The sequence below is a fragment of the Staurois parvus genome, unplaced genomic scaffold, assembly GCF_062004578.1.
Source record: "Staurois parvus isolate SC_StPar_1 unplaced genomic scaffold, SC_StPar_1.0 ptg000430l, whole genome shotgun sequence".
Taxonomy (NCBI): domain Eukaryota; kingdom Metazoa; phylum Chordata; class Amphibia; order Anura; family Ranidae; genus Staurois; species Staurois parvus.
Window position 1 is genome coordinate 3,705,953 of NW_028318226.1, and position 26,807 is coordinate 3,732,759.

At 43.8% G+C, this 26,807-nt stretch overlaps 1 protein-coding gene across 3 annotated transcripts in view; it reads right to left on the reverse strand.

The window, feature by feature from the left end:
• Nucleotides 1-26,807, reverse strand: part of SLC43A3 (solute carrier family 43 member 3) — a 416,880-nt gene that overhangs the window by 334,960 nt on the left and 55,113 nt on the right. The window contains exon 1 of one of the 3 annotated variants that reach the window (XM_089687585.1): nucleotides 17,991-18,080. The exons of 1 other annotated variant lie outside the window; for it this stretch is intronic. The gene's annotated coding sequence lies outside the window, so the exon portion shown is untranslated. Of the gene's footprint in view, nucleotides 1-17,990; nucleotides 18,092-26,807 lie in introns of those variants that run through there. One more of the 3 variants, XM_089687587.1, reaches the window with a different exon arrangement.

Below are 26,807 nucleotides of genomic sequence, written 5' to 3' on the forward strand. Positions count from 1 at the left end.
AGAAGAATGAAAAGAAGAATGAGAAGAATGAAAAGATTCTTCTTCTTCTTCTTTTCATTCTTCTTCTTTTCATTCTTCTTTTCATTCTTCTCATTCTTCTCATTCTTCTTCTCATTCTTCTTTTCATTCTTCTCATTCTTCTTTTCATTCTTCTCATTCTTCTTTTCATTCTTCTTCTCATTCTTCTTTTCATGAAGAAGAAAAGAAGAATGAGAAGAATGAAAAGAAGAATGAAAAGAAGAAGAAGAATGAAAAGAAGAATGAGAAGAAGAATGAAAAGAAGAATGAAAAGAAGAATGAGAAGAATGAAAAGAAGAAGTATTCCAGTACAGCAAAAAGTGTATCTGCAGAGAGCTCCGCTATTTCTGACAGTTCTCTGACAGTTCCAGCGGTTGACAGCGGTTGAAACATTGTATCTATTTATTTCCGAATAAAAACATCTGTATCCTAAATGGAAACAAATAGATACAATGTTTCAACCGCTGTACATGTGAAGGAACTGTCAGAGAACTGTCAGAAATAGCGGAGCTCTCTGCAGGGACACTTTTGCCGGCTGATCGGGAAAAATCCGATTCGCGCACCCGAATTATGCAAATATTCGGATTCGACGCGAATCGAATTTTTCCTGAAATTCGAAACGAATTCCACTTCGCCTGGTTCGATTCGCTCATCTCTACTCTCAGCATTACAAAAGAGAATGAATTGCGGGCATATTGGTCCACAGACCCGATTCACCATATGCCCATGTTCTCTGCTGTTACATTTATACCCAACAAGGACCAGCAACATACTGATACATTGCTGGACTTTGAGTGGTTATACCCAGATGATGCCTGCAGCTACAGGCATCATCCTGGTATAATTTTTTTCAGCTGGTGGTCGGCTTTCATGTAAAAGCAATCCTAGCAGCTAATCCTGCCACCTTCCATGGTTTTCTTGGGCTCTCCCAAGGGAATCCAAGAATGCAGCCAGCAGTTCCTCCAGCTGACCATAGAGCTGATTCGAGACCAGAATGGCGCCAATCATCTCTATGGTCTGAGAAACCTGAAGCTACAAGCATTTCATCATTTCCGTTTCAACGGTTATTAACAGTGCCATTTTAAATTGGGGTAAGCATCTGATCACACCAATCTTGGTGTGATCAGATGCTTTAAGGGCAGTAGAGAGATCTAGAGTCTATATAGCCATGGCATATTTCTCAGAAAAGAATACCTGTCATTACCTATTGATATCACAGGGGATATTTACATTCCCTGTGATAACTATAAAAGTGATAAAAAAAAAGGGGGACTGTGTAAAAAAAAAACAAATTTAAAAAATGTAAAATAGAATAAAAAAAAAAAATCAGAGTTTGCACCACGCATGTGAGGTATCACCATGAACATCAGTAACTCCAGCACTAGAGTTCCTGTGTATATATAAAGTGTTGCTATGTAAAGACTTTTAAAGTGTTGCCTATCGATATAAAACATTTACGTAGTTTGTCGCCATTGCACTGGCATGTGGAATTTTAAAGCATGTCATGTTTGGTATCTATTTATTCGGCGTAACATCATCTTTTATAGTTTATGAAACAATTGGGCAATATATTGTGTTTTTGTGCATTAAGATTAAAAAAAGTAGGGGTTTTTCCTAAAAAATTTGCATTGCAATTGCAACACCAACCATTGTATTCTCTAGGGCCATTGCTTTAAAAAAAATTTAATATTTGGGAGTTAAAAGTAATTTTCTAGCAAAAAAAAGGTTTTTCATGTAAACAAAAAGTGTCAGAAAAAGCTTGTTCTTCAAGTGGTTAGAAAAATGTGTGATGTGTGGCAGAAGTGCCAGGATAGTAGAAGCACCCCCACCACCCCAAATGACCCCTTTTTGTAAAGTAGACTATAGAAGGTATTTGCTAAGAGGCATGGTGAATATTTTGCAGATCTCATTTGTTACCACAACTTTTTTGGAAAATGAAAAAAGAAAGCAAAAATTTATGTTTTCTTTTCGTTTTGCTTTTTCAAAACCCTGTGGAAAAAAATGATATCTGCAAAATACTCACCATGCCTCTTATCAAATTCCTTGGATTGTCTACTTTCCAAAAAGGGGTCATTTGGGGGGGGGGGTTGTACTATTTGCAACTGTGCTAGGTAGGGAGGAAGTGATACAGTATGAGGAAATATGCCCTTTGAAAACCTGAAAGAGGTCATTGAATTTTGGGGGCCTGTATGTGGATAGGCTGCCAAAATGTCTTTCAAATGTGGTATCCCCATACTCGGAAAAAGTAGCAGAATGTGTTTTGGGGTGTTATTCCACATATAGCATGTGAGCAGTATATCATTTAAATTCATTTTTAAAAAATTTGTGGCAAAAAAATAAAATCATCCATGGACTCAGCATCTCTCTCAGCAAATTCCTTGGGGTGTCTACTTTCCAAAAACAGGGCATTTGGGGGGGGGGGGGGGGTCTTTGTACTACCCTGGCATTTTAGTACCGCAAGAAGTGTGATAGGCAGTCAGAAAGTAAAAGCTGTGTAGATTCCAGTATATACTGTAAGCCCTGGTTCACACTAGTGCGACTTGTCAAGCAACAAGCAGCATCATGTTTTACTTTAATGTTATTTACATTGTTGGGTGCTTGCTGCAACTCTTGCACTTAAGGGGGTTACTGGCAGTGCAGGAGGATATATATATTTTTATATTTATATATATTCTTATTGTTTATTTGAAAATCCTCTGGAGGGCAAGTGGTTAAAAATGTAAGAATAGAAAAGCTGCGGCTCCTGTTTAAAAGCAGTGGTATGATTGTACAGCAGTCATACTTGAAGATCAGGTAGACTGACAGCGTGACAGTATTTTAGAGCCATACAGGCAATTAGTGCAGTAGGAGAAGGCCAGATGGGTCTGGGCTAAATGGGCCAAAATAAAATCCTAATCAGGTAGGCTGATCGTGTGACAGCCTTTTTAAGCCATATGGGCGATGAGTGGTATATGACAATACAGCTTGGCTCAGTAACATATACTAATAGAACACATGGCTGTTCAAATTCATAAAAAAGGAGTCTTATATAAAATGTTCAGAAGCATGACAGACAATACAAATCCATTTTATGCAATGTAATAGTAGAAGGCACATTTGTTTTATCGAAGAAATCCTTCAATCAGAAAACTTTAACAGCATGCCTTGGGGGAAGGCAATAAAAGCAGTAATTTAACACAAACAAAAAATGAGACAACTTTTAAGACATAGAAGGCCTATCTGGTGAAGCACAATCAACTCAGATAATACAGACAGTGAATGAAAATGTCTGATTCAAAAAAAAAATAACCAATTAAGAAAATGTTCCGTTTGGTAATACAGAAATGCAGCTATGAGTTCCCAAAAAACATTAAAGGAAAATCATGGCCAAAGCTTTTTTTTGGCTGTACTTCTATATATCACAGGAGTGCAGTTTGTTCTGTACTTCTTTAACCTGTTTTCAGTCAACAGCAGGCTAAACCCACCTACGTGAGAATATATATATATATATATATATATATATATATATATATATATATATATATATATATACACACACACAGGTGAAACTCGAAAAATTTGAATATCGTGCGAAAGTTCATTTATTTCAGTAATGCAACTTAAAAGGTGAAACTAATATATGAGATAGACTCATTATATGCAAAACAAGATAGTTCAAGCCGTGATTTGTCATAATTGTGATGATTATGGCTTACAGCTCATGAAAACCCCAAATCCACAATCTCAGAAAATTAGAATATTGTGAAAAGGTGCAATATTCTAGGCTCAAAGTGTCTCACTCTAATCAGCTAATTAAGCCATAACACCTGCAAAGGGTTCCTGAGCCTTTAAATGGTCTCTCAGTCTGGTTCAGTAGGAATCACAATCATGGGAAAGACTGCTGACCTGACAGTTGTGCAGAAAACCATCATTGACACCCTCCATAAGGAGGGAAAGCCTCAAAAGGTAATTGCAAAAGAAGTTGGATGTTCCCAAAGTGCTGTATCAAAGCACATTAATAGAAAGTTTTGTGGAAGGAAAAAGCGTGGAAGAAAGAGGTGCACAAGCAGTAGGGATGACCGCCGCCTGGAGAGGATTTTCAAGAAAAGGCCATTCAAAAGCGTTGGGGACTTTCACAAGGAGTGGACTGAGGCTGGAGTCAGTGCATCAGGAGCCACCACACATGGATGGATCCTGGACATGGGCTTCAAATGCATGCTTATACTTTTCAGAGGTCCGATATTGTTCTATGTACAATCCTTGTTTTATTGATTGCATGTAATATTCTAATTTTCGGAGATTGTGGATTTGGGGTTTTCATGAGCTGTAAGCCATAATCATCACAATTATGACAAATCACGGCTTGAACTATCTTGCTTTGCATGTAATGAGTCTATCTCATATATTAGTTTCACCTTTTAAGTTGCATTACTGAAATAAATGAACTTTTGCACGATATTCTAATTTTTCGAGTGTCACTTATATATATATGTATATATATATATATATATATATATATATATATATATATTTGTTTTTTTAATAAATCCCACAGTACACACATATACAGTGCGAATTGAAGCTCCATTTTCACAAAGTAGTTGTTCAGCATTTCAGTTCAGGTTTACATCATGATCAAGTCAGGATTTTAACCTGTTCACAACTGAATGGCATGTGTGATTTAGAAGCGTTCCCATAGAAATCAATGAGCCTGAATTTGCACCTGAGCTAGACTGCACTCTTCAGAAGACTGAGAGGACTCTTATCCTCACTCTGGCTGCACCAGACATACGTCAACAGGCACAGTAGAAAGCAATGTTATTTCACATGTCATGCGAATTGGATGCGGTTAAAAAAATATCCAAATCGCATATGTATGAACCGGCCCTGAAGCAAAAGTCAGTGCAATCTTGACTAAGAACATTCACACTCCTGTCTCAAAAGAAGAGGAAGAACCTGACAATGAGAAATCTACAGTGCCTTGAAAAGTATTCATATCCCTTGACACTTTCCACATTTTGTCATGTTACAACCAAACACGTAAATATATTTTATTGGGATTTTATGTGATAGACCAACATAAAGTAGAACATAGCTGTGAAGTTGAAGGAAAAGTGTTGTGTGCATTTGTATTCAGCTCCCTTTACTCTGATACCCCTAACTAAAATCTAGTGTAACCAATCGCCTTCAGAAGTCACCTAGTTAGTCTACATTTGTGTAATTTAATCTCAGTATGAATACAGCTGTTCTGTGAAGCCCTCAAAGGTCTGTTAGAGAACAAATATGGGCAAAAATGTCACTAGATGTGCAAAGCTGGTAGAGACACCCCCAAAAAGACTTGCAGCGCAAAAAACTACCCCCAGTTCAACAAACTAATGGTGGAAGTCCATAAAGTCCAATAAATGCAAATTAATTAAATTAAAACTGTGTAAAAGTCCATGAGGCACTTGGGCAAGCTTCATAAAGTTTAGTAGCAGAATTCTGAAGGATGAGAATGCGGGTGGAAGCGCGCTGCTTTGTCAAACTGAACTTCAGCTTGACAAAGGAGCGCGCTTCTGCCCTTAGAGGTTAGCGCATGCTCTGAAACGTGTCTATGCATGCTGGTCCCTGACGTCATCACGCCGATGTCGTGCTTCAACGTGCGTTTCAACGGGACACAATCCTTTTCACCACATACTTTACATAAGTCTGTGTTATTAACATTAAATGTGAGTTGTATTTATCTGATACTTATTAAAAGTGGTTCTGCTGCACTTAGATGCGCTTCCCTCATAATTACAGGGAAAGGTGGTTCTACGAAGTATTGACTTCGGGGGGCAGAATACAAATGCACGCCACACTTTGCACATATTTATTTGTAAAAAAAATTGAAAACCATTTATCATTTTCCTTCCACTTTACACTTTTTACACTTTTCCTTCCACTTTACAATTATGTGCCACTTTGTGTTGGTCTATCACATAAAATCCCAATAAAATACATCTACGTTTTTGGCTGTAACATGACAAAATGTGGTAAACTTCAAGGGGTATGAATACTTTTTCAAGGCACTGTAGTACTGAGGAGGTAGTGAAAGAAGGTCAACACAGAGGAATAACAGATAGGAACACAATATAAAGACTAGAAATTACTCATCAGATAGGAAATGCTAGTGACATTGCAACTTTAGGCTTAGGAGGAACAATAGAACCCATAGAAGTAATGTTCTCATGTAAAATACAGAAATTATTACCTCTCTGTTTCTGAAGTAGTTCCTGTTACTTTTTAGAAGCAGACACCATAAGTCAAATGCAAGTTTTAACAAAAACAGCAGCAGCTGATTTCTTCGTAAAGATAGTGAGCCCCTCATTTACTGGTATATTATCAGAGATTCCAGATGAATTATAGGCTAAAATCCAATAAGATATAGAGCTCCCAAAAGTCAATTCAGTAATAGTTAAGACTAAACCTGGTACTGCTTTACCCGTGCTAACAAAACAGGTCTTTGCTTTCCAGCAGTTGCCTGCAGTTACAAAGATATGATGAACAAGTTAAACTAGTTAAACCAGTAACTGTGAAAAGATAATTCTTGTGCCGTGGATATCTTTGGCAAATATATCTCCAGTGAAAAAGAAAATTTAATAGAAGACAACCAACTTTTTAGGATACATTTTAAAAATTAACAGAAAGATACAGTTGTGTTCAAAATAATAGCAGTGTGTTGAAAAAAGTGAATAAAGCTCAAAATCCTTCTAATAGCTTTTATTTCCATACCCACAAATGCATTTGGAACACTACACATTCTAATCCAAATCAAAACATGAAGAAAAATATATCAAATTTGTGTTGTTCCGCTACAAAAATTGAAGAAAAGTGAATATTAGACTGTTCAAAAAAAATAGCAGTGTTTGTATTCTTCTTTACAAACTCAAACATTCACTATATAAACTGAAAAATGTTTGAAGATTTTGCTTTCCTTTGAATCACTTAATTAATATTTAGTTGTATAACCACTGTTTCTGAGAACTGCTGTACATCTGTGTTGCATGGAGTCAACCAACTTCTGGACCTGTGAACAGGTATTCCAGCCCAGGATGATTGGACTACATTCCACAGTTCTTCTCTATTTCTTGGTTTTGCCTCAGAAACTGCATTTTTGATGTCACCACACAAGTTTTCTATTGGATTAAGATCCGGGGATTGGGCTGACCACTCCATAACGTCAATCTTGTTGGTCTGGAACCAAGATGTTGCACTTTTACTGGTGTGTTTGGGGTCGTTGTCTTGTTGGAACACCCATTTCAAGGGCATTTCCTCTTCAGCATAAGGCAGCATGACTTCTTCAAGTATTCTGATGTATTCTAACTGATCCATGATCCCTGGTATGCGATAAATAGGCCCAACACCGTAGTATGAGAAACATCCCCATATCATGATGCTTGCGCAACCATGCTTCACTGTCTTCACAGTGTACTGTGGCTTTAATTCAGTGTTTGGGGGTCGTCTGACAAACTGTCTCCGACCCAAAAAGAACAATCTTACTTTCATCAGTCCACAAAATGTTGTCCATTTCTCTTTAGGCCAGTCAATGTGCTCTTTTGGCAAATTGTAACCTCTTCAGCACATGTCTTTTTTTCAACAGTGGGACTTTACGGGGGCTTCTTGCAGATAGCTTGGCTTCACATAGGCGTCTTCTAATTGTAACAGTACTCACAGGTAACTTTAGACCTTCTTTGATCTTCCTGGAGCTGATTGTTGGCTGAGTCCTTGCCATCTTGGCTATTCTTCTATCCATTCGAAATGGTAGTTTTTCACTTTCTTCCACATCTTTCAGGTTTTGGTTGCCATTTTAAAGCATTTCCAATCATTTTTGCTGAGCAGCCTATCATTTTCTGCACTTCTTTATATGTTTTCCCCTCTCCAATCAATTTTTTAATCAAGGTACGCTGTTCTTCTGGAATGTCTGGAATTTTCCTCAGAATTTCAGAGAGAAATGCACTGTAACCAGCATGTACAACATTTGCTGCCTTCCCGCCGTCTGACAGCTCTGTCACATCCTCCTTGTTACGTCATTGGTCGGGGCATTCTTTAACTGGTTGCTGCCCAGCCACAGTGTTTTTACCTCTGCAAAAAAAAGTAGGGGGCGCACGCGAGACGCGTGCCTGCCCTACCCGTATCGCCAATCGTGGCAGCGGGTGTCCATCACCGAGTCTGCCGGGTCCCTGCGAATACAAGCAATCACTGACAGGGAGCACGGCTGCAGTGTTTACACTGCAAGTCTGCTCTCTGTCAGTTCAGAGCACACGCTGAACCTGAGAGAAGAGTTTATCTCTCAGGATCAGCATGTTCTAGTGAAGTACACACCCCCGCTCCCTAGTAAAACACTCCCCTCACACAGTTAACCCTTTTATTATCTAAAAAATGTTAACCCCTTCCTCCCCAGTGCCATTAGTACAGTGTCAGTGTTTTTTTTTTGCATTGATCACTGTATTGGTGTCACTGGGGATGTCAGTGACCCCAAGTCGGTTCCCCCCAGGGGGGGACTGACAACTCATGGGGCCCCCGGGCAATAGGGGATCATGGGGCCCCTGTGTCCTTGCCCAAACTCAAAAAAAACCTATGAAAAAGGTACCAGGGGCATCTCATGGGGCCTCCTACTGACCCCGGGCCCTCGGGCAGTGCACAAGTTTCCAAATGGTCAGTCCGGCCCTGGTTCCCCCCCAGTGTCAAAATGTCCGCCGCAGTTCCACAGTCCCGCCATAAGTCGCTGATCACTGTCATAAATCGCTGTTCACCACCATAAGTCACCGATGGCCGCCATTATTAGTTTAATAAAAAAAAATCCCAGTATGTTTCCCACCATTTGTAGACGCTATAACTTTCATGTAAACCAATTCATTTACAAGTATTGGGATTTTTTTTTAGCAAAGACATGTCGCAGAATACATTTTGGCAGATATTTATGACTAAATTTGATTTTTACATTTTTTTACTGGACATGTTTTATAGCAAAAAGTCCAAAATATTGTTTTTTTTTCTCAAAATTGTCAGCCTTTTTTTTATAGCGCAAAAAATAAAAAAAACGCACAGGCGATCAAATACCACTGAGAGAAAGCTCAATTTGTGGGAAAAAAAGGATGTAAAATTTAATTTGGGTGCAGTGTTGCATGACTGCGCAATTTTCAGTTAAAGTAACGCAGCGACGTAACACAAACCGCTTCTGTAACCACTTCCTGAATGCCCTATAGCAGAAATACTGCTACAGGGCGGCATGGGTGTGCAAAATCACATATATATATATATATATATATATATATATATATATATATATACGTAATTCGCGCTCCCGTGGTTTTTTACGCCCCTCCCAGATAGCGTCAGATTGCCCGTCAGTACACCAGTCATCACATTTAACCCCTTGATTGCCAGGAGCACGCTCATGCACAATAAAACTCCATTGCTATATAGTGTCTGAACGGGTCAATATCTTTGATCAGATCAGCACTATACCAGCGTTCACATTAGTATAGCGTCCCCAAAAATGCAGCGTTAGTGGGATCAGCCCCAGCACCTGCCAGCACTTGCGTTTAGCCCTTACGCTTACCCCCCCCCCTTCTCCCCCAGCAAGTGCAGTGTCAGTAGGTCACTGTCACTTGATACATTGCACACAAAACCGCAGTGTTCGCAGAATCAGGCCTGATCTCTGTTACCACTTGCCGGTAAATTTTGATGACTCTCATATGCAGCAGAGTGCCAGTACTAGTGCCGCTCTACCTTTTGGTGAACTGGCGAGTACCAGCGGTCTAGTACATCTTGGTCTTTCACATACCTCCTTGATTTTTGGAGCTATTTTTCACAAAATATCTGTATGCGTTGATTGTGGATCAAAGCAATTTATATGCACAACAATTTATCGCCGCCAACCCAAATTCAAACTTTGCCAGACCATTCGCATGGAAACTCATTACGGTTTTCGAATTTACATTTTTTTTGGGCCTAACCCTCAACATGGGCATTACTAAAAGAAATGAATTGCGGTTGTATTGGTCCGCAGACCCGATTCATCATATGCCCGTGTTCTCTTCTGCCATGGCCAGGCATAGATATGAGAGTATAATGTGTTTTGTGCACTTCAACGACAATACACTCTGTCATCCTCGGGGTAACCCTGAATTTGACCGACTCCACAAAATTCCGCCCCTCGCAAATCACCTTAACCAAAAATTTGCAGATGTCTATACTCCCCAGCAAAACATCTGCGTTGATGAGTCCCTCATTCATTTTTCTGGCTGCCTTGCATTCAAACAATTTCTCCCCAGCAAGTGTGCCAGATATGGGGTCAAGATGTAGAAGGCCTGTGAGAGGGCAACAGGCTATACATATAAGTTTTGGAGCCCCCTGGATGCCCAGACTACATGGGGAGCAGTGGCAAGATAGTTTGGGACTTGGTGTCATCCTTTTTCCATATGGGGTACCACTTATACGTGGACAATTTTTATTCAAGCGTGTCACTATTTAGACATTTGTTCGATCTTGGAACTGCGCTTGTGGCAAAGTTTGACCTACTGTGTGCCCACCATTAGAAGTGGGTGGATACAGGGCGGTATTCTAATGGTGGGCATACCACACACTTTTTCTGGCAGAGATTTCTTCTCATTTTTTCATTCAGTCCACAGGCTGCATACAAAAAAAAAATAGTATATATACCTAACAAGGACCAGCGACATACTGGTACATCACTGGACTTTGAATGGTTATACCAGGATGATGCCTACAGCTGCAGGCATCATCCTGGTATCGTTTTTTCAGCTGGCGATCATGTAAAAGCTTTCATGTAAAAGCAATCCTAGTGGCTAATTAGCTGCAGGATTGCTTTTATAAGCAGCGGGAGATGATGACACCCCCTCCCCCACTGACTTCCATGGCCTTCTCGGGCAGTCTCATGCCATCGGAGGAACCTGAGAATGCAGCCGGTGTTTCTGCCAGCTGACCATAGAGCTGATTGGAGACCAGAGTGGTGCCAATCATCTCTATAGCCTAAGAATTCGGAAGCTACAAGCATTTCATCACTTCAGTTTCGCAGGATATAAACAGCGCCATTTGTAAATTTGGAAAGCATCTGATCACACCGATTTTGGTTTGATTAGATAATGTAAGGGCAGAGCAACTATCCAGAGTCTAATAGACCCCAGATTTCTCAAAAAAGAATATATGACAATGCCCATTGAAGTTACAGGGGATATTTGCATTCCCTGTTATAGCATTAAAAGTGATAAAAAAAAAATGAAAGGTACAATGTAAAAATAATAAAAAAAAAATCAAAATATCTAAAAAAAAAAAAGAAAAAAAAAAATCGCCCCTCCCATGCGCGCACACCTGTGTGCACAAGCCTTGACCCTGTGCCGGTATGTAAACAGCGGTTGCACCATGCATGTGAGGTATTGTCGTGAACGTCAGATCAAGGGCAGTAATTCTAACATTAGACCTCCTCTGTAAATCTAAAATGGTAGCTCTTAAAGGCTTTTAAACTGTTGCCTATGGATATTAAAAATGTTTGCAGTTAGTCGCCATTGCACGGGGCATGCGCGGTTTTAAAGCATGTCAAGTTTGGTATCTATTTACTCGGCATACCATTATCTTTTATCTTTTACCAAATAATTTGTCAATATATTGTGTTTTTGTGTATTAAAAGTAAAAAAAGCGTATTTTTAAAAAAAAAATTGCTTTTGAAAAATTGCTTCGCGAGATACTATGTGCCATAAAAAATTGTAGTACCCACCATTTTATTCACTAGGGTGTCTGCTTTAAAAAAATATATAATGTTTGGGGGTTTAAATTAATTTCCTAGCAAACAATACTAATTTTTTTCATGTGAACAAAAAGTGTCAGAAAAGGCTTGGTCTTCAGGTGGTTAGAAGAGTGAGTGATGTGTGGCATAAACTTCTAATACTGGGCATAGAATGCCCCCACCCCCCAAAATGACCCCTTTTTGGAAAGTAGACACCCCAAACTATTTGCTGACAGGCATGTTGAATCAATAGAAGAATTTTTTTTACCACAAGTTTTTGGAAAATGACAACAAAAAACAAAAAAAATTTTTTTTTTTTTACACAAAATTGTCAGTTAAATGATTTACTGCTCACACATGCCATGGGTATATGTGGAATTACTCCCCAAAATACATTCTGCTACTTCTCCCGAGTATGGGGGTACCACATGTGAGAGACGTTTTCACAGTCTAGCCAAGTACAGGACCCCAAAATCCGATAAGCACCTTCAGGCTTTTAAAGGCTTTTTTTCCTCATTACACTTCCAGACTACCTATCACAGTTTCGAAGGCCCTGAAATGCCAGGATAGCACCTAACCCCCCCAAATGACCCCTTTTTGGAAAGTAGACACCCCAAGGAATTTGATAAAAAGCACGGTAAGTATTTTGCAGATCTCATTTGTTGCCACAGGTTTTTGAAAATGAAGAAAAAAAACAAAAACATATTTTTTCTATTCTTTTTTTATATTTCAAAACCTTGTGAAAAAAAATGAGATCTGCAAAATACTCACCATGCCTCTTTTTAAATTCCTTGCGGTGTCTACTTTCCAGAAAGGGGTCATTTGGGGGGTTTGGTGCTATCCTGGCATGTCAGGGCCTTCAAAACTGTGATAGGTAGTGAGGAAGTGTAATGAGGAAGTTACGCACCTTCAGGCTTTCAAAGTGGTCATTGGATTTCAGGCTCCTGTATGAAGCTAGGCTCCCAAAAAGTCTCACACAAGTGGTATCCCCATACTCGGTAGAAGTAGCAGAATGTATTTTGGGGTGTAATTCCACATATACCCATGGCTTGTGCAAGAAATAAATCATTTAAATGACAACTTTGTGTAAAAAAAAAAAAATGTTTTTGTCATTTTCCAGAAACTTGTGGAAAAGAAAATAAATCTTCCATGGACTCAGTATGCCTCTCAGCAGATAGCTTAGGGTGTCTACTTTCCGAAAAGGGGTCATTTGAGGGTGTTTGTACTATCCTGGTATTTTAGCACTTCAAGAAATGCGATGGGCAGTCAGAAAGTAAAAGTTGTGTAAATTCCATTATCTATACCATAGTTTGTAGACGCTATAACTTTCACACAAAACAATCAATATACACTTACTGGGATTTTTTTAACCAAAAACATGTAGCAGAATACATTTTAACCTAAATTTATGACGAAATTTTAGTTTTTTGGGATATTTTTTATGACCGAAATGAGAAAATGTTTTTTTCTTCAAAAATGTTTCTGGTTATAGCGCCAAAAATAAAAAGTGCACAGGTGATCAAATACCACCAAAAGAAAGCTCTATTTATATGTGAAAAAAAGACATAAATTTCATTTATGTACCATATTGCATGACCGCACAATTGTCAGTTAAACTAGCGCAGCGCTGTATAGCAAAAAATTGGTGTAAATTGAGGGTGTTTGTACTATCCTGGTATTTTAGCACCTCAAGAAATGTGATGGGCAGTCAGAAAGTAAAAGCTGTGTAAATTGCATTATCTATACCATAGTTTGTAGACGCTATAACTTTCACACAAAGCAATCAATATACACTTATTGGGTTTTTTTTTTTACCAAAAACATGTAGCAGAATACATGCTGGCCTAAATTTATAACTAACTTTGAATTTACTATATATTTTTTATAGCTGAAAGTAAAAAATATTGTTTTTCTTCAAATTTTTGGTCTTTTTTTGTTTATAGCGTGAAAAATAAAAAGCGCACAGGTGATCAAATACCACCGAAAGCTCTATTTGTGTGAAAAAAAGGACGTAAATTTTGTTTGGGTGCAGTATTGCATGACCGCGCAATTATCAGTTGAATTAGTGCAGCGCCGAGTAGCAAAAAGAGGCCTGGTCAGGAAGGGGGGGTAAATCCTCAGGAGGGCAAGTGGTTAAAATAGCAAGCAATCTTGACCATCCATAAGAAACAACAACGCACTAATCTTTTTTAGCCAAAGCCTTATACAGGCCATACATGGGTCGAATTCTGAATGATTTGTCGGTCGAACATTTAATGTGACTTGTAATCCAATAGTGCCACTATTGAATATGAAATTCAACCAACCAAACCTTCAATTTCACCTCATGTTGTTACAGAAAAGAAAATTTCATGGCCGGGAATCTGCTTTTCTTTCCAGGTCACAGCTCATGTGCATTACTCTTTCGATTATATTTCTTGCAGAATTCTCCTATCATTTATTAGAAATTCGTTCATTTTTCAAAACATTTCCAACACGCATGAATTCAATCAAATTTGATGGCCGCATGAAAATCGTCCTTTGCTGTGGCCCCGCTTATGGCCAATATTCGAAACATAATTCAAAGTTATGATTTTCAGCTGAAAAATCATTCAGAATTCAACCCATGTATGACTAATCTTACTAATTAGTCATACTAATGTACTAATGTAACTGATTCTTATGGATGCTTAGGATTGTTTGCAATTTTAAAGAATAAGGAACTATTCAGGATTATAGGTTGACTCCAGCCTTTGCATTATTAGAGAACTCAGACCAGTAACGTTAGATTTGCTGGAATGGATAGAGATCAGAAAGCATATTTTATGCCATAACAGTATTTATATGTGATCAATTTTGATTCAAAACTATTACAAACAAAATTATTTATTTAAGACAAAAAACATACATTTTCTCCTCGTTTTAAGAAAGAAAAAAAAAATCATACCTAATGCTACTTTTACAATCTTCTATTAATTATAAAAGGAATCAAATAAAAATTGCAGCGCAGCAATATAAACTCAAACAGTGCTCATAATACAAACATTCATAAATGATTCGTGAAACAAAATAGAGTATGTGACCATAAATATGTGCTACATCCAATGTATTTTTAACGCATATACATAAATCACCGTAGACTTACACATATGAGTGCTGAAATGTAGATATAAACCAAATAAATTATATTTAATAGTGAACTGTCCCTTTAAGTCTCTCAAATCTTCACTTGTTTTTGTGCTTTATGTCTTCTATATCTCGTGCTCCAAATACACCAATATAAATCTCCAGACAAGGGTGCACTGTCCCTTTAAATCCGAAGTACTCCAAGTGAATCAGTGTAACCACACTACTGCATACACATGTACTGTGCTCCTGTGACACCCCTTAGTGTACATCCACCTCCAACACAATATTGCGCTCACCCCCAGGTTTGACCCGTAATGCCAGGTCAAACTAAGCTTTTCCCTTTAACCCGGGAGGGTATACTGGTACAAAGATCCTCACCACTGTCAGCTCTTTAAACTCTCCAAAACGCTTCTCCTATCTCCACATCTTTGGCAAACCCACTGGGATCCCTGCTGTGTTCAGGGTCTAATTATAAAAGGCTAAAGCCATAGTGACATAATAACAAAAAATAAGAAAAAAAAAAAACACTGTGCCAACACAATGTTAATAGTTTTTTCCTTTGTTCCTAAAAATTATCATGATGATGGTAACTTTAGGGCCAGTTTACACCACAAAAACGCACTCCGATGCATTCCGGATACATTTTTGCTTGCAGTTCACATCATACTCCTTTTTGGTGCAGTTTGCTGTGTTCCAGAACACTTTTGTGCAGAACAAATGCAGCATGTTCTACTTTTTTTTCTGCACTGTAAACTGACTGGAACTGACTGCCATTGGAATACATGGAAAACACTGTGCATGCATTTTTGATGCAGAAAAAAAACGCACTGAACTACATCTGGTGTGAACTGGCCCTAAGACCCCATGCACTAAGGATGTTTTTTTTTTCTCCAGGGGTTATAAATGGCTGTGCAGGGAGGCATGTCAGCACTAGTCTTGACCATTGGAGGACAAGCAGGCTATATATGTTATCCTATATATTTTTCCACAGGTTATTCTTAATTATTTTTTTACCATTTGTGCAGTATCTTTTTTATTTAATTTGCATTAAAAAAAATAACCATGCTGGGATGGATGTGCTCTCACGACTAGCGTGGTCAGTTTATAATGGAAAAGCAGGAGTATTAGGAGGATCACCAAGTATTTCACACAAAGGAAGCAATACAAAGAGAAAAGGATGCTTTTTAACACAAGTACATGGTACAACAGGCACATATCGTAAATATGAAATGCTGCGCTAATAAACACTTTAAAGTGGAGTTCCACCCAAAAGGGGAAGTTCCGCTTTAATGCTTTGTTCCCCGCTCCCCATTAAGGCTTGGCACCTTTGGGGAGCGGGTACCCAAATTTGAGAAGTACCCACTCCCACTTCCGGTGCGATCGCCTAGGCGATCGGAAGCGGAAGTTGTCCTCCCTCCCCGTAGTCTTCTGGGACACATGACAGGTCCCAGAAGACTATGGGGCCATTCACAAAGCACAGTGTTTCTCGCGCTGTGAGCACCTGGCTGTGAAGCCGCAAGCTGTCACAGCTGGGTGCCCACACTAAAGATGCAGGCACCAGGGAGAGAAGACAGCCGGTGAAACCAGAGATGGTGAGGACACCGCTGGACCGAGGGACAGGTAAGTGGCTGTATTTTAAAAGTCAGCAGCTACAGTTTTTTTATTTTCCAGGTGGAACTCCGCTTTAAAGAGATTTGCCGTGCTTGAAAAAAAAAAGTCAGCAGCTACAAATACTGTAGCTGCTGACTTTTTATAAAAGAACACTCAGCTGTCCAGGGGTACAGCCCTGTCCTCACCCAAACCAGTTCTTTGCTGTTCTTCAGGTTTCCAGTACCGGCATGTTCACTGTGGGAAAAGGACTGTGATTCCTTGCTGCTTCACAGCTGGCTGCCTACTGCACATGCTTGATCTGTACTGCACTTTGTAAATGGTCCTGCAGCCTTCTGGGGCCTGTGATGTGTCCCAGAAGGTTGTGGGCAGAGAGGGGGTAAGGAACATTTATAGGATATGTGCCGCGGCAATGCGGCCAGAAGTGGGAGTGGGTGCCTGTCAAACCCAGGTACCCACTCCTGCCCTCAATAAAGTCACAAACATAGAAGAGGAGGGGGGAGGAAGGCATAAAGCGGAACTTCCCCTTAATGGTGAAGTTCCGCCTTAAGGAGCACACTTTAGTGCGTACCCTGTTCATACAGTAAATGGACACACGTTTGCTAGTTTATAAACAATCAACATCCTAGATCCAGCTGCTATTTCAGTGACTGTGCATGGATAGCCTCTAAATCTATTTACTAGATGCAAACAGCAATGAACAGATAGATATAAGAAGCTGATAAAATATTTAGCTCACAAGCATCTTTATGTAACTGAAATATCAGATTCAAGAAAATCTTTCCAGTCAAGAAAGTGAAAACCCCTTTGTGGAAAGACGTAAGTAAGTGGGCTGAGTAAAGAGGTGTCCCCCTTGGACCCTGCTGATTACTTTTTTGTGAACGGTATGGCAACTGCACCAGGGTGACAGAACATGTGCTCCAGAACTGCTTTTCAATGGCTCCAAAACCATCTGACTACTCCTCTCCCTTCCAAAAATAAGTTTTCTACTTTTCAAAAAGAATTCAAAACCCCTGTAAAAGAAATCTCTATTGTTAGAAATGTTGGCATCCCCCATTACCCACATAATGGTGCACACTCCTCTCTTCATCTCCTCTTTGCTTCTCTACTTCGGCTGCATACTTGAAGCTGAAGCTAAGATTGGTATGACAACATTGGAGCTGACACCTTTCAAAAATAATTTCCCATATTCTATCCCGATATATTTCCTCTCATCATCATTATCAACACGTTATAATCATATAATTGCAGCAAACAATAAATCTCCTAAAATGCTGGATACTAAAGTTATTGCTGGAATTAATTTTTACATAACATTAGCTCTTTAAATACCTCATATCCTGTTTACCATTTCCTCTGAATTCTAGTTTTGTTCGGCTAGAACATTTACACCAGTGTACAAGTGTTACACATTTTCTTGCAGCACCGTTGATCTTTTTTTCTCTATCAGTTTCAGCTTTTTCTGCCCATACGATCTATTTAGTGTACTTCTGCCAAAATGTTATCTTACCTCTCAAAGTTCTCTAGTAATTGCATGCTTCTTCTTTCTCCTTTTAAATATCAAGTCTTGCTGACTGCAGTCTTTTGTTTTTTTTTTAGCTCTCACGGGATAACATAGTGTGATGTGATGTGTATATGCTCACATCTGTCATTGACCATGGTTTCCTTCCTGTTTTAAAATAACAGTAAGATATACTCTATCATCTGCTTGTATTCAGGTTGCTTACTCTGAGCTAGTTAGCATGGCTGCCCTAGCTAAGGGGGAAGGGGTTAATGTCTTTGCTGCCATTCTCAGTCAAAATTCTCAGGCTTTTTGGGTCTGACCCACTGGTCCTGTGTTATTATAAAAAGGGGCATATGCCCGGATCCGAAAGCCTGGCCAAGTCCTGAGATTCAAAGACCTGCTGCTTGAGAAAAAGACACCACTCACCAGGACACCAGCTTGCTTTCTGCCTCATATTAAAATGACCTATCCGAATATGTACTTCATATTAATGTGCCCAGTTCCTGCTGAAGTTTATGAATTTTTATGAAAAATTACTCATGTGGAATGTACGTTTTATGGCATGCTTTAGCCCTAATGGCCTAACAGGTCATGACTGACTGAATTATTGTTTTACGATCGGGCAGAGGATAGTGGTTTTTCAAAGAAGATCCCTGGGGACCAGACCAATTAGTGGTTTACAGCCATGGAGCTCATCCAGCTGTGCTCATCTAGGATAAGTGGCCTTTTGACTTCCGTTCACCCACAGCCCCACATTCCATTCAAAAGGGAGGAGGGAGGACAGGAGAGACAACATGGCCACGACATAACAAGATGGCTTGTTATGTACAGTGTCCATGCCTCTATTGCGCACAATTATCACACCTCCCCTCTCATGTGGTTGCATGGGAGGGAACTGCAATTTTCCTCCTGAAGTAACCGACGCCTGTTGCCGGTTTGGCTGGTCAGAACACAGATCCGTTATGCCCAGACGTTCACCTTAGTGTGATTTGGTACAACTGCACTGCTGGAGAACCAGGTTCCTTCTGAAAAGGGTGCTGTTCTCCCTAGCAGCACTGTTGTGCCAACAAAGTGAGTTGTGAGGGGTGAGCACCAGTCTGCTGTGACTATCCGGATACCGCAGCAACTGCCGTGGTGCCCACCTGATCATACAACACAGACACTCTGTTCTTTGGTGTCATATGCTAACATATTGAGATATAGCTTCTTGACTAGGTGGAGATTGAGATTTCCCTCGCCAGTCTCATTCCTGTGTGCACCGGAACCGGACAGGTGAATTCTGGGACACACCTCCCAGGTTTGCCTACAGGTACCTACGTCCAGGTTGAACAGTCCTCTTTACATGTTAGCATCAAGGACACCATTTTCATCAGTTTCCTGTCTGTTAGGTCAGTCACAGGTTCAGCTGAGCCATGATAGTTGCACCCAGGTGTCCTACCATAGTTAGCTGTACCCCAGATTGATGTAACCTGCTTTTTGGCCTAAGGAGTAGGCCAGGTCATAATTGCCACAGTCTCCCCATTTCCAGACCTCTGGGGTCTCTTCCTACCTGTGGTTCCCAGTGCTGAACCACTGACATACCCCTTTGACAGTTACCATTTTTGACTGTCAGACTAGACACTGGCAGTTTGTTCAGGACTGGTGACAGGGGTCCAAGTTGCTCTCCCCAGACAGGGCCGAACACTGCAAGGCCCCTAAAGTAGGCAACTGCACACAGTTTCACTCCATATTGTAGGTCATTCCTGACCCCTGGAGAGGTGGCTGGTGTGTTCTCAACCCCAACTAGCTTTCCCATAAATTCAGGCAAGCCACATGGGGTGGTGAAGGCTGACTTATCCTGAGCCTCCTGGGTTAGAGATGGTGGCCCATACCCTCTGTTCAGGTCCATGACGGTTAGACAGCGGGCACCTGCCGGCTGCTCCATTACCGCATGGTTCCTGGGCATGGGGTAGGCCACAACCACAGGGCTGGTGCTCAGTTTTCCAAGGTCCTCACAAAGCCTGGTCATCTGATCCCTTTTGGGGACCACTACTACTGGTGATGCCCAGACCCTGCAGGACTTCTGGATCCCTGACTGATATTCCCTATGTCTCTTTGACCCATTCTGTCTGCACCTCCTGTAAGGTGAGGTGGGCGGAAGGCACGAGGAAAGGATATACCCTGCCGTCCAACTCATGAACAGCATGGTGGGCCGTCCCAGGGTTTCCCTGAACCCAGGCACCATCTACCATAGGCATTGCCAGCAGCTGCTGTACCTGAATGGAAAGGAAGGGTGATTGGAGCTGAAGGCTGAAGCTCCCTCTCTGAGGGCGGGCTATCAACTCCAATAGGGCCCTCGCACCTCCAATCCAAGTGTGCTGCCACTGCCCATGACATACGTTGTTCTGGTTGGTTATGGGGGGGGGGTGAATCTAAGCCAGAAATAGTGTGGTGTGACTTCCTCCCTGGCTTTAGGTTTTCCCCATAGACCTTGAATGGCCATATAAGGTGACCCTCTCAATACATTTCTCCTAGGCTGACTGGACACACTGAGCAGCTGATTAACTCTTTCAGTCCCCAAGCCCCCTGCTGGTAGACTATTCATTCCCAGCTTCTCACTGTCCCAGTCAAGCAGTTTGTCTTTCTCAGCAGGGAAGCTCACAGCTAGCCTGCTAATGGCTTTAACACTTTGGCCTCTTCCAAGTGCTGTCTGGTCTGTGGGACTACAAGTAACACCCAGCTGTCCAGGACCATGCAAAGACAACTGCTAGGGGGTTATCAAGGCAAAATCCTCTGGGCTGGAGCAAGGAAAGGGCCTATCCACACCATCCCTTTGCTCCGCATCCAGGGACTGTACCTCTGCCCACTTCACAACACTGTGGGAGACCACTAATATTGGTAATGCATCATTATTCTCATCATCATTTAAATTTATAATATCAATGACACAGGAGTTCCTTACCTCCCCATGCAAGGGGGTCTCCTCTCCTTCTCCAGGCGATGGAGAATTATGTAACCCCACTCTATTCCCAGCCCCCTCCCTCTGTCCATCCACAGGTTGCCCAGATATTAACCCAACAGCTGCACACAGTACCTTGGTATGTCCCGAGATTTCCACGTGGGCCTCCAGGGTATTCTTGGCAGGGACATAATAAGAAACAAGAGTACCCAAATCGGCACCCAACATAACAGGTCTGGGAATTTCATCCGAGACTCCCACCTCTTTCATCCCCCTTCCTGCACCCCAATCGATGAAGACGTTAGCACGGGGTATGCGTGAACGGGTCCCCCCAACTCCAGTGAGGGTAAGGAACTTTCCTGGGATGATGTCCTTTCTTTCAATCACCTCTGGTTGGATCAAGGTGAATTCTGCCTCTGTGTCACGGAAAGCAGTTACAGTCCGGTTGCCCACGGTGACTGGCTGCAAGTTTGTGGTGCTTACACGAGTTTTCCTGCGGACAAACAACACTGAAGAAGAGTTGCTGGCCGGCAGGCCAGGTGATGTCATCTTCTTCTGCTCAGGGCACTGTGTCCTGAGATGTCCAGGTTTCCCATAGGTGTAGCATCTGCGGTTGTCAGTCAGGAATGGCTTGGCCCCAAGTACTGCAGGTGCTGGGTGATGGGAAGCTTGACTCACTGGTATAGGAGGGGTTGCTATGGGTGATTTCCCTCCTTTCCAGCCATTCGGAGGAGCCTTGCGGTGGTCAGATACCCGCGTGTGAACATAGGTGTCGGCCAGGTCTGCTGCAGCTTTAGCAGATACTGGTCCTCTCTCCAACACAAACTGTCTGATGTCTGCCGGACAGAGGTGCAGTAGCTGATCTTGGATCATGAGATCCTCGAAGGAGTCAGCTTTCAGTCTTCTGGTCTACTGCCAGAATGTGGTGCATAAGCGACTTACCACATCCGTATAAGAGTCCCCAGGTCCCTTTTGCAAGGACCTAATCCGCTTCCGATACACTTCCAGGGTTAGCTGGTATTTCTGGACAATTGCTTCCTTTAGAGCTCCATAATCGTCGTCCTGCTCTACTGGCAATTCGACAAACGCATCTAGGGCTTTGCCTCGTAGCCCTGGTCTCAAGTACCAAGACCATTGTGCTTGGGGCAGATGGTACTGATGGCACGTTTTTTCAAATGACAGTAAATACATATCAATGTCACTGTCCTTTTCCATCAGTGGAAATCTGGCTGCTGGGCCCATGGCCAGAGAAGCGTCCCTGTGCTCTAGGGACCCGAGGTTCTGAGCCTGTCGCTGCTGCTGGAGCCTAGCCATCTCCAGTTTGTGCCGACGATCAGCTTCCCTCTGCGCAGCCTCTCTCTCAGCCACTGCCTGGTGTTCCACAGCTTCTCTCAGCCTGGCGTTCAAGGAACTGCAGGTATGCCAGAGGATCCGTCTCCATGATGCATTTCAGGGCTTCCTGCATCTGAGGAGAGTCTCTGCTGGTTACAGGCACTCTGGTGCTGGCCTGCTCATGCTGTGGCATGGAGGTGACATTCTGTGGTACTCCAGTGCCAGTCTGTTTGCCCATCCTGCGAGGCCGTATCTGAACCACTGGGATCGGAGGTGGTGGAAACCCCTTCAGTTTCAGGTTCCCCCGGGTTCTGGTCTGCCCGGATTTCATACTCCTGTAGGGCATGAATCAAATTTTCATAATTCTTGCCACCTACGTCAAATCCTCTTGCCATATCCTCAGCACATAACTCATTATTGCTCATTCTCTTGTATTCTGCTAAACCAGGCATAATTGCAAGAAAAGACAGAATAGAAAGCAGAAATAGGAAGGAGCTGTTGCTGTATGTCTCTTTATATTTATAAAAAAAATATGCACCGCTTGTCTCTAAGAACTGTTTCCACAAAGGTTACAATCCTTCAGTGCAGAGCTAATTCCTAACAATCCACTGAATGTTCTAATGCAGAACTATCCCATGTACGCTGCCAACAAATATGTGATGGTGCGCGGCGTCAGACCCCAGCCCTTCTCACCAACTCGTGACTGAAGGACCAGCCGATCTCGCACCGCGCTGTCACTTGCATAACAATGCCACTCTCAGCTGTGCCCTGCACAAAGATTTTCCACAATCTATGGGCCAGCAGCCTGTGAGCGATTGTTACTGGGTCAGGTTAATTACGCAATTAACCCTTCACACTGCTACCACCACCTTTTTACAGAGAAGGAGGAAACTCACAAATCTTAGCAGATATTAATATAAGCGACTGTAATACACCGTCACCACAGAGAGATGTATTCAGAGGATTATTACATACAGTAGCGCTCTTCAGAGACAGGGATTCTTTCGCTTGCATTAGGAACAATTGAGTACTGTCCGTGATACTTTTTTTATTTGCACTAACATACAATTTTGAGGACAAGCTTTCGGGGAATGTCCCCTTCTTCAGGTCTAAGCAGTACTGAAACAAAGATTTAGCAAAATGTTAGAAGAGATGTAGGGGTTGGGAAAAAAAAAAACTGAGATAAGACACAGCAAAAGCAAAGTCTGGGGGAGGAGGGGGAGATAACACTAGCAGAGGCAGTCATGCTTGAGCTGATAGTCATAAAACTGTTGGATAATTATTGAGGAATCATTCGTTTGCATTAAAAGCTTTAGAGACCGTTCAACACTTTTCAGAAAATAGGATTTATTACTAAAAAGGTCAAAATGGTGCAATTAAAATATTTACAGAAAAAGATGTAACAAAGACATAAAGAAAGCAATAAAACAACAGAGAAATAAAAGAAAGAGGTTCAGAAGGCAGAATACTTGTAAAAGTCCTTGGTTTGAGCAGAGTCCAATCGTCCGAACAAAAGGCTGCTTTGGCTTTCAAGTCTTAGGTGGTTCCTGATTGATGTTAAAGGAAAGCTCATTTTTCTCCAGGCTGTCAGTCTTTTTCTATCATCTCAAAGGGGTGTCTCCTGAGAACAAATGACCAATTGTCCTATTTGGGGATGGGTGTTAGGCGGTAACCAAGGTTATGACCAAATCCCTTCCAAGTTCATACTACGGTCAATAACCTTCAATAGGTACAGGTAGCATCCTACCAACTGGCAGATCAATATTTAGAATTATGTTCCGAATGTACAGATACCAAACTTTAGCATATCTTTGCCACTCCGGATAAAAGAAATTTCTTTCTGCCCTCTTGTAGGCGCTACATAGGGATGTAAAGTGTCATGTGACTCATATTAAAATGACCTATCCGAATATGTACTTCATATTAATGTGCCCAGTTCCTGCTGAAGTTTATGAATTTGTATTAAAAATGACTCATGTGGAATGTACGTTTTATGGCATGCTTTATCCCTAATGACCTAACAGGTCATGACTGACTGAGTTATTGTTTTACAATCGGGCAGAGGAAAGTGGTTTTTCAAAGAAGATTTCTGGGGACCAGACCAATTAGTGGTTTACAGCCACGGAGCTCATCCAGCTGTGCTCATTTAGGATAAGTGGCCTTTTGACCTCCGTTCACCCACAGCCTCTGTCAGGGCTCCCAGGTATGACCAGAGGTGTGTGACTGAAGCAGGGAAACGCAGACCTCAGATATGTTATAAACAATATAATTTATTAACACTAACAGTACAAACATAAACGCAGTGCAATACTAAAACATAATACGGTGCAAACAAACCAAACCAAACCACCCACAGATAACAGTATATACAAGCAAGCGTCGTCAGGCAGGCCGGGTCAATATCAATTGGGCAGGTAGGTACAGGGGGAGCAAGCGGAGAATGGTCGGGGTCACAGGCCAGGTTCAGCAGGTAGCAAGCAGCATAGTACAGAGGGTCAGGCAGAGGGATGGTCCGGGTCACAAGCCAGGGATCAGAACAGGTAGCAAGCAGCGTAGTACAGAGGGTCAGACAGAGGGATGGTCAGGGTCACAAGCCAGGATCAGAGCAGGAGAAGTCAGCAAAGGACCAGAAACAGGATGCAGGACAGATACAGGGCCCAGGACAAACACAACACCAAGGCAGAGTCTGCAAGTCTGGCCATCCCTTAAATACACCAGTATCATCAGTTCCAGGTGTTAGCTGGCTGAAAGGTTGAGTCTCTGATTGCTGGGAGCACCCGCTGGCCAGCCCTGGTACTGCAGATCAAAAGGCAGGTGAGTCCCACCATTGCTGGCCAGTCCATTCCTAACAGTACCCCCCCCTCAAGGAGCGGCCTCAGGACGCTCCAAACAGTCCTAGCTGGGCAAAATGTTCCACCGCCCGGGTCTGGCAACTGGCGGGATATCAAAGACTGGCACACCGGGCAGGACTCCGGGCAGCGGCACACCGGGCTGGACTCCGGGCAGCGGCACACCGGGCAGAGGCACACCGGGCAGAGGCACATCGGGCAGAGGCACATCGGGCAGAGGCACTCCGGGCAGAGGCACTCCGGGCAGAGGCACTCCGGGCAGGACTCCGGGCAGAGGCACATCGGGCAGGACTCCGGGCAGAGGCACATCGGGCAGGACTCCGGGCAGAGGCACATCGGGCAGGACTCCGGGCAGAGGCACATCGGGCAGGACTCCGGGCAGAGGCACATCGGGCAGGACTCCGGGCAGAGGCACATCGGGCAGGACTCCGGGCAGAGGCACATCGGGCAGGACTCCGGGCAGAGGCACATCGGGCAGGACTCCGGGCAGAGGCACATCGGGCAGGACTCCGGGCAGAGGCACATCGGGCAGGACTCCGGGCAGAGGCACATCGGATTACCAGGCGAAGCAGCAGGCACCGGGCCACCAGGCGTGGCGACAGGCACCGGGCCCCAAGGCGGGGCGACAGGCACCGGGCCCCAAGGCGGGGCGACAGGCACCGGGCCCCCAGGCGGGGCGACAGGCACCGGGCCCCCAGGCGGGGCGACAGGCACCGGGCCCCCAGGCGGGGCGACAGGCACCGGGCCCCCAGGCGGGGCGACAGCCACCGGGCCCCCAGGCGGGGCGACAGCCACCGGGCCCCCAGGCGGGGCGACAGGCACCGGGCCCCCAGGCGGGGCGACAGGCATCGTGCCCCCAGGCGGGGCGACAGGCATCGTGCCCCCAGGCGGAGCGGCGGGCGCCGGACCCCCAGGCGGAGCGACAGGCATCGTGCCCCCAGGCGGAGCGGCGGGCGCCGGACCCCCAGGCGGAGCGACAGGTCTCGGGCCCTCAGGCGGAGCGGCGGGCGCCGGACCTCCAGATGGAGCGACAGGTCTCGGGCCCTCAGGCGGAGCGGCGGGCGCCGGACCCCCAGGCGGAGCGACAGGTCTCGGGCCCTCAGGCGGAGCGGCGGGCGCCGGACCCCCAGGCGGAGCGACAGGTCTCGGGCCCTCAGGCGGAGCGGCGGGCGCCGGACCCCCAGGAGGAGCGACAGGTCTCGGGCCCTCAGGCGGAGCGGCGGGCGCCGGACCCCCAGGCGGAGCGACAGGTCTCGGGCCCTCAGGTGGAGCGGCGGGCGCCGGACCCCCAGGAGGAGCGACAGGTCTCGGGCCCTCAGGCGGAGCGGCGGGCGCCGGACCCCCAGGTGGAGCGACAGGTCTCGGGCCCTCAGGCGGAGCGGCGGGCGCCGGACCCCCAGGCGGAGCGACAGGTCTCGGGCCCTCAGGCGGAGCGGCGGGCGCCGGACCCCCAGATGGAGCGACAGGTCTCGGGCCCTCAGGCGGAGCGGCGGGCGCCGGACCCCCAGGTGGAGCGACAGGTCTCGGGCCCTCAGGCGGAGCGGCGGGCGCCGGACCCCCATGAGGAGCGACAGGTCTCGGGCCCTCAAGCGGAGTGGCAGGTGCCGGACCCCCAGGCGGAGCGACAGGTCTCGGGCCCTCAGGCGGAGCGACAGGTCTCGGGCCCCCAGGCGGGGCGGCGGGCGCCGGATCCCCAGGCGGAGC